The sequence below is a fragment of the Salvia miltiorrhiza genome, chromosome 3, assembly GCF_028751815.1.
Source record: "Salvia miltiorrhiza cultivar Shanhuang (shh) chromosome 3, IMPLAD_Smil_shh, whole genome shotgun sequence".
NCBI lineage: Eukaryota > Viridiplantae > Streptophyta > Magnoliopsida > Lamiales > Lamiaceae > Salvia > Salvia miltiorrhiza.
The window spans coordinates 10,935,939-10,944,157 of record NC_080389.1 but is presented as its reverse complement, the minus strand read 5'-3'; the positions used below and the strand labels follow the sequence as shown (position 1 = coordinate 10,944,157).

The following is an 8,219-nucleotide window of genomic DNA, read 5'->3' as shown; positions in this document are numbered from 1 at the left end:
CCTCGAGGATATTCCATGTTGGTCGAAACCTGTGTCGTCCGTGATAATTCATTGTGATAGTCAAGCTGCTATCGGACGAGCACAAAACCATTTGTATAACGGTAAGTCGAGACATATTCGTCGACGTCATAATACCGTGAGACATTTGATCACTAGTGGAGTTATCTCAATTGATTATATAAGATCAATTGATAACATAGCGGATCCTTTGACAAAAAGTATCCATCGAGATCAGATGTATAAACTGTTAGGGGGAATGGGTTTGAAGTCCACAAATTAAGGATAATCATAGTGGCAACCCAACCATGATGACTGGAGGATCCCAAGAACTTGGTTCAATGGGACAACTAAGCTATGAAAATCCGTGTGTTGAACACTCGAATTGCCTATTCCTTGTAGAACAGTGAGTGTTCGGAAACCTGCACGTGGTGAGGTTAAGTCTTTGACTTTTAATGACTCTAGAACTCCTCGAAGAGGACAAGTATAGCAGGATACTTGAGTTAAGAGTCACCTATGTAAGTGTGAAGTGGGGCCGCTTCGATTGAAACACTTATGAATCCAAAGAGGTGTTCCAAGGCCAGTAATGGACACAAACGTGAGAACGAATAAGGATTGAAGCAATATTGTGTCAATATTGTTGACTCAGTATACACCGAGGAGGACTAGTTCAAGGAATCATATCCACTAGGCCGCCGGTATACTCGATAATATTGACTATGGCAGGTTCAAAGCCACAAGCTACCTTTCCAAATGCAATGTTGTATCTTAAGAGGACTGAGCTAAGTGTTTGCATACTTCGCATACTGTTTTCTCACTCATGTGGGGGATTGTTGGAAATATGGTTTTAAAGCCATATCTGGAAATTATTATTTAATTAAATATTTATTATTTAATTAAAATAATGATTGGATGTTAATCTACATCTCGAGTAGATCAACGTGATATACTTGAAGTCTCAAAACCGATTTCCGATGAGTGAGATATTGTATGTCAAAGTTTGGATGTTGAAGAGGGAAAATAACATTTATGTTATGTTATCCCACATTGGAAAACATAGAGATGTTTTTCATGTATAAGAATAGCAAAGCACATGGAGTAGATAAATTGACTTGTGGGCTTGCTAGTGGGCTTGATCTAAGTACTAGCCTCGCGCGCACACACACACGCGCGCCGCCGCCGACGATCGATCGATCGGACGGACGGACGACGACGACGTCGTCGCCGCCGCCGGACGGGCGGGTCGGGTACGGGCCGCGGCCAAGGACTTGGATCTTGGCAATTGGTGCTTTGGGGTGGTGTTTGGGGCCCAAACTATTTTTTGGACCAACTCCATTGGGCTTTTAATTTTTGGCCCAACAGAATTATTTTCTTGGCCCAACAGAATTTAATTCCCAAGCCCAACTGCCCAGCCCACATCAGCATGCAGCAGCAGAAAAAAGAAGCAGCAGCAGAAGAACGCATGCTACGACTTCTGCATGCGTATTCAATTTTGCAGCTAAGTTTTCTTCAATGGCTGCGCCCACCGGCCACCTCTTCAACGTTTACAGCTTCCAGCCACCGGAGTTGAATTCAATGAATTGAATTCATACTCACCACATGCCTATAAATAGGCCTATGGTGAGCATGCAGAAAATACACACAGATACACCAACAAAATCCTGCATTCTGCCATTTACATACAACACTCTCTGCAAACATTTGTGCTCAGTTCTTGATCCTATTTAGTTCGCCGGAGCTCGCCGGATTGTGGTGCTACATCCGACGAGACGTAGTCGTTTTACCTTTGGGGAAGATACGCCAAACCGAAGAGCACTACCGGGGCGATAATCTTCTTGCGGGAAGAGATTCATCTCGACTCGACTTTGTTTATACGTATAATTTATTTATACAGTGTATTTCAGTTGTATCAAATTATTTGAGTTGTAATTTCTCAAATTATTTCGTTGTAATATTTTTCAATTATTTTGAGTTGTATTATCTCAAAATATTATTTTGTAATATCTTGATCGTGTACCCGGTTATAACAGATCGATCAAGTAAGAGGAAAGACTCTTGGGAAACTGAGAATCAAGCCTACAATATATAGCATGCAATGACAATCAAGGAATTAAAACATATAATTTTTTCACCAAGTCAAGCAAAATACATGTTTTGTGATGAGAGAGAGGTATAAGGAACTTACAGAGTCAACTACTTCTAGTTTCATGCCAGTTGAACGAATGAAGCTACGAAGTTCAGGATTTACCGGTTGAATATACCTCCCACAGCTAAGAACTAAGATTTCTGAGGTCACCACAGTCTGGATTCAGCTATTGACAAAAATAACATAAAGTGACAGAAACAGTGTATACATCTAGCTCTGAAATCTTCTTATTTGTATTAGATGCTACACCACATGCACAACATGAGTTCAAAACATAAACAAAGAAGTACGAGTACTTCCTGAAATTTAGCCAATTACAATTTATTCAGAAGTATTACTTAGTTAACCAAGCCAAAACAAATACAGGTAAAGAAAAAAATCAAAATTTACAGAAACACCGAGTCAAGTATAATCTAACGAGGATAGTTTTGCAATTCCTGCATAGGTTAAATCGTTATTTAAATCTAACAAACCAATCACGTTATTTAAACGTTTCACAGCAGAAATTGAAGAATGCAGTAGTGTGTGTGTGGCTGACTCTCGGTTCAAATCCTCTCTTTTCCAAGACTCTCGGTTCTTCAAAATTCTCAAACAAAAACCTTAGCAAATGTAGAGACAAATTGAAGAACTTAACAAAAACCTTAGCAAATTGAAGTGCAGAGACAAAGTGAAGAAATTATAGGTATCACAACTACATTAGCAAATTAAAAAACAAAGAATACTCAAAACCACTTAACCTAATAAGCTGCTCCGTTTGGTGCTGTCGAAAATGGTGTACCTGGTGATAGCGTAGACAATGAGGCGGAGGTGCAGTCGAGCGACGAGGGGGGTGAGGCGTCAGGATTTAGAGATCTCAATGGGTGGCAGCAATCGATGGCGAGTCGAGGCGCAGCAATCGACAGTGCGGCGAGGCGAGGAGTAGCAATACACGGCGCAGCGAGGAGAGGCGCAGCAGCGCGGCGAGGCTAGGCGCTGCAATCGACGGCGACGGCGAGGCCAGGCGCAGCAGTGGATAGACGGTGGGGAGGCGGGACGAGTTGCTGGACGGCGGTGAGTGGAGCGTTGGAAACGAAATTCCCAGATCTGATACCAAAAGGCATCATCACATTACACGGTGAGATGGAGAAAGAGAGAGAGATAGCGAGAGGCAGAGAGAGATCTAGGGCAAAGAGAGATCGAGAGCAAAGGAGATCGAGTGTGAGAGATGGAGAGAGAGATAGGGGGTTTACCTGAGATGGAGGAGTGGCGATGCGACAAGCACGGCAGCGGCGCGGTGGAACTCGTCGGAGAACAGGATTGAACAAGATTTAAAAACCCTAGGTAGTTACTAATTTAAATTAAGGGAAAGAAAAAAGAAAGAAAGGAGGAGGGGAGAGAGACGCCAGCCTCGCCGCGCCGGCGTCGACGAGAACCGGCGATGTTCGCCGGAGAAATTTGGGAGAAGGAAACGGCAGAGAGGGAGGGAGAGAGAACATATTGCGTGAGGGAGAAAATTTGGATTTTGAGTAATTCTAAAGTTTGATAGAGACGACGCAATTTTGAGTAATAGACGACGTGTTTGATAGAGACGACGCAATTTTGAGTAATAGTCGTCTATGACCGCCAACAATAGACGACACGACTCTGTTCCACGTCGTCTATTATCATATTAGACGACATGCTTTGTTGTGTGTTGTCTATTCCCTTGCTCATAGACAACGTGAATTTAAAATGCGTCGTCTATCACCTTATTACACAACATGCTTTGTTCAATGTCGTCTATTTCATATAGTCTATGATCTAAATTCTTGTAGTGACGTTCTACGCCAATGGATCTATTCAAGAGTTCTTCTACAAATAGCGCTCGAGAATCACTTCAACCTTCACCGATTCAACGACATAAGCTGAAGCTCTGCCAAAATCGCTACTCAGCCTAAAGCTTAACTTCCCCAAAGCTTGAATCGAAGAAGAGAATTCCAAAGCCAAAATCAGTCACTGCTGATTACACACATTCTCTTAGACCTTAGGCAAACCTCTGTTTACCCAGAAGCCAAGGTCAAACTTGCTCCAAAGAACTTGTTCTTTGCAGTATAGTTGGCACCCGTTCAAACCTCCCCCCAAAAGAGTGTTTGAGTGATTCGGAGTTCAGGAAGGTACTCTGACTCTGAGAGTCTTAGCGCGGGTTGTGCTAAGCAAGAGAAATCCGACACAAGTGAAGTGTGGGTACTGAAGAAGGGTTTTCTTCAGTGGTACGGTTGTGTGCACCCGACAGGCACACGGTTTGGTTTGCAGTACACCTGTTAAGCACTTGCGGAGTGGATTGTTGGTCTGATCAACCGACCGTGGATGTAGGAAAGGGTTTTTCCGAACCACGTAAAAGTCTCTGTGTTGTTTACAGCTTTCAGTTTTACATTCTTACTTGTGTTGTTTCATTTGATAAACTGAATACTGAATAACTGCAAAGAGAAACCTAAGACCAACAACGTGCTCAACCAAGGCTATTGCGAAACTAAGTTTAATTTCTGCTGCATATGATATCAGTCTGACTGATCTATCTTTTGATAGTCAGGAAGATTGTTATCATCTCTGTTTTAGCAAACTCGACTGAAGCCCATAAGTTCATCAGTTAAGTTCCAGTAACTTAACTGATAACTCCTTACTGAAGAGCTTTCAGTATCATTCGTCAACCCTGTTTGGTCAAAACTGTTTTCAGCCAACAGGCGTCACCGTTTGCGTGTAAAGTTTTGTTTTGATCTCTTTCTGAGATCCCTCTGTTTGAGGAATTTGAAAAATAGCCCATAGGTTTATTCCCCCCCTCCCTCATACACCTATTCGAGACCCTCCGGACCTATCAATTGATATTAGAGCAGGTTGTTCGCAAGAACACTCTGTATCTGATTAGGTTCTAATTGAACTAGATCCTACTGAGGGTATTTTATTTTTGATCAAAATCTTTTCTCAAGATTTCTCTTGAGATTACTTGCTCCGTGCTCTCTTCCTGCTTCCAGTGTGTTTCTCCTTGTTATCTCTCCAATGAACAGGAACCAGAAAGACTCCTCCAGCGATTATGTCCATAATACTTTCTAGGAATCAACGAACTTGAGATCGGGCCATTGGATTCTGACCACGACGACAGATTCATCTTTCCAGAAGAAAATCAGAGTCCAACCCACTCACAGTCAGAAGGAACGAGCAGATATGATCAAACACGATTAGAGTATCAACACCTAAGTACGAGATTTGAAAATCTCCTTAGGGAGCACAGACAGATCATCAGTGAGATCGATCATGTGCAAGATGCTCGAAGAATCATCATGCGCTACTTCATTTCAGATGAAGACGAAGCTGACAGAAGAGATGTTCGAGAGCGCAGACTGATCAACAGACTGAAACTGCTTCAGTCTCAGAAACAAGAACTTCTGCCACGTCTCGAGGAAACAGAGACAGAATTCAAAAAGGCGTCAGAAGTCTTTGAAGAAGTGATTCATGAAGGAACACTTCAGTTCAGAAGAATGATGAAACGAGAAAGGAACGTGCAACAACAGTCGACAGATTAGAAACTGAAGGAGAACCAGTCATATACTCTAGGGGGAACTTGCACTTCAATCAACGACTAATTTAGTGGTAGTCACTGTGTAAGCTTCTCTCAACAACCTCACATGTACTTATGACTGTTTTTTTTTATCTTTTTCGACTGAAATGTGTTTAGTCTGAAGTGTCATTGTATCTACATTCTCTTTTCTTTTTAATTGACACGTGTAAACTTCGTTCAAAAATGGGTGACACACGATCACACGATCCCGCCCTTTTTACTAATAAGCGGATTGATCCACGTGCCACGTCTCCATTTGCACGGATTTCAAAAGTTTATTGAAACCGCCTTGTGCACGATCTCTCACTTTCTCTTCTAAAAATGTTTCATCTTCGGAAAATGATTTTCTCAATCTCAGAGAAATCATTTGTGCAAAACCCTTTGAGTGTACTATCTCTACAAGGCTAACAGTGAAAATCCACAGTTCTATCTCTGTGAGAACCAATTTACAGATTTTTGCATAAATCTTCTACACTCAAAATTCTACCTGGGAAAATCAGCATCTCAACAAGTTGTATGTTACGAATCCCTTGTAACATTTGAGGCACTCCAGAATCTTGCTGAATTCAACAAGATTAATGAAATCTTGGAACGCCATGGATGGATGAAATTCCTTCAATGCTCACTGGAGTTTCTTCTTGACAAGTCGACCATCAGAGAATTCTATGACAACATCAAGACTGATAAGTCAACTGGTGATCTCAGAACAGAAATCTCTGTTTTCACAAATGGAAATTTCTCAGACTCCACAAAGATCTCCATCAACATCTCTCGAGCAGCAAGAGAAGTGTTCAATCTCCCAACTGACGGACCAGCACCATTCTTCGCTGATGACGAAGCCACAAATCTCATGAGAGATACGCTGATGAGTGATGCACCTGCCGACCACAGCCTCACAGATGTTTTGAGCATGTCAAAACTACATCCTCATCTCAGACCAATCGCCAGAATGATCAAGAAATGCTGGTTTGGCACTCTTGGATCACCCGGTCATCTCTCTAGACCACACAAACTGGTACTGATTACCCTGATCCAGAAAGGCCCATTCAACTGGGAGAAGGCCTATCTTCAAATCCTTGCTGAAGAAAAGAAGGAATCCCATTCCACCAAGTATCTTCGTCAGGGAACCAGAGTTTCATCACTGATTCTTCACAGTGTGAAAGAAACTCAATGCTTCTGGAAGAACACCACTCAAGTGTCTTCCACCATTCGTATGTTCGAAGGACAGAAAAGTTCAACTGAAGGGAATGTCAGTCTGTCCTTTATCCACTGCAGAGCCACGCCACAGAACTCGAGGCTCAATCAAAAGAAGCCATGACTGTTTGTCATGTCCGGTCAAGATCTCACTTGACACTCCTCAAAAGTCTCCCATAGAGGATCCTGAAGAAGTTGCACAGAAAGCTTCAGAAGAAGTGCTAATTCCAAGCCCTGAAACATCTCAGCAACAGTCTCCCACTGTTCCTCCACAAGAAGAAGGAAATCGACAGTCGAAGGAGACACGAGCAACTGATTCAGAAGAACTTCATCTCAGAGGATTTTTCCACTTCTGTCTGGAAGGGTTCGACAAGAAGGCGAAGTTTGATGAGCCTGCTGACACTGATGCCGCATCATCATCCTCATCATCTGTCAATCAAACTGCTCTTCTCAGAAACTATGTGACACAACTGGCCCAACACTGTGTCACAACCACCTTTATCTCAATCATTGCAACCCTGAATCCTGAAGAGTTTCGGGATCTTGTCAACTACTTCTTCTTCATCTTTGTTAAAACCCTGCCCAAATCTCAATACAAGGAGATTGATGAAGTTCTCATCGAAGAAGAATTGGAAGCTTTAGAGAACAGTGTCTTTGAAAATTTCAAAGTCACTAATCTCTGGGATACTATCCATGAAGGTCAAGGAACTTCAAACTGTACCTGATTTCCAGAGGTCTTCTCAAAGAAGATGATGCTGAGGACACTAAAGTCCACCGTGAGCCTCCACCGCGTCAGACTGCTCCCACCGACGCAAGAGGTGAAGAAGCAACTGCTGAAGATCAAAGACCTGCAAGACCTCTCACAGATGAAAAAAATCAAAATGCTTGACGAGAGGCTACTCATTCAAGAAGATGCAACTTATGAGCTGAAAGTCAAAATGGCTATTCTTGAATCAACAGTCATGCATCTTCAACAGCAACTGGAAATACAGAACAAGTACAGCGGTGTTCCTGAGTCCGATGACAAAGACAAACGAGAAAAAGACAAGAAGGAAAAAGGAAAAAGAATTGAAGAACCAAAAGGAAGTCCTCCAAGGAAACAAAGCAAGCAACTCTGCATCAACTGAAGACAAAGGAAGGTCAAGGAATGTCATCTGATCAGAAACTTCTCATTTTGTAAATGATGTTCTTAGATTGTCTTTATTCATTCTTCCTTGCTTTGTTCTTATGCACTTTCATGCGACTTTGTCTTTAATTGAATTTCGAACTGATTTACTTTTGTTACTTTTACTCAATTGATTTTCCCTGTGC

At 42.2% G+C, this 8,219-nt stretch overlaps 1 long non-coding RNA gene across 3 annotated transcripts; it reads right to left on the bottom strand.

The window, feature by feature from the left end:
* Positions 1-2,054: 2,054 nt before the first annotated feature.
* On the bottom strand, positions 2,055-3,657 carry LOC131017633 (uncharacterized). 3 transcript variants are annotated; one of them, XR_009099717.1, is made up of 4 exons: positions 3,373-3,653; positions 2,922-3,226; positions 2,183-2,283; positions 2,055-2,073 (listed from the first exon to the last, which is right to left on the bottom strand). It is a non-coding gene; the product is annotated as an uncharacterized LOC131017633 (long non-coding RNA). The 3 variants fall into 3 exon arrangements; XR_009099719.1 differs by having other exon boundaries at positions 2,059-2,073; positions 2,881-3,226; positions 3,373-3,657; XR_009099718.1 differs by lacking the exon at positions 2,055-2,073 and having other exon boundaries at positions 2,105-2,283; positions 2,881-3,226; positions 3,373-3,652.
* Between the last annotated feature and the right edge of the window lie 4,562 nt (positions 3,658-8,219).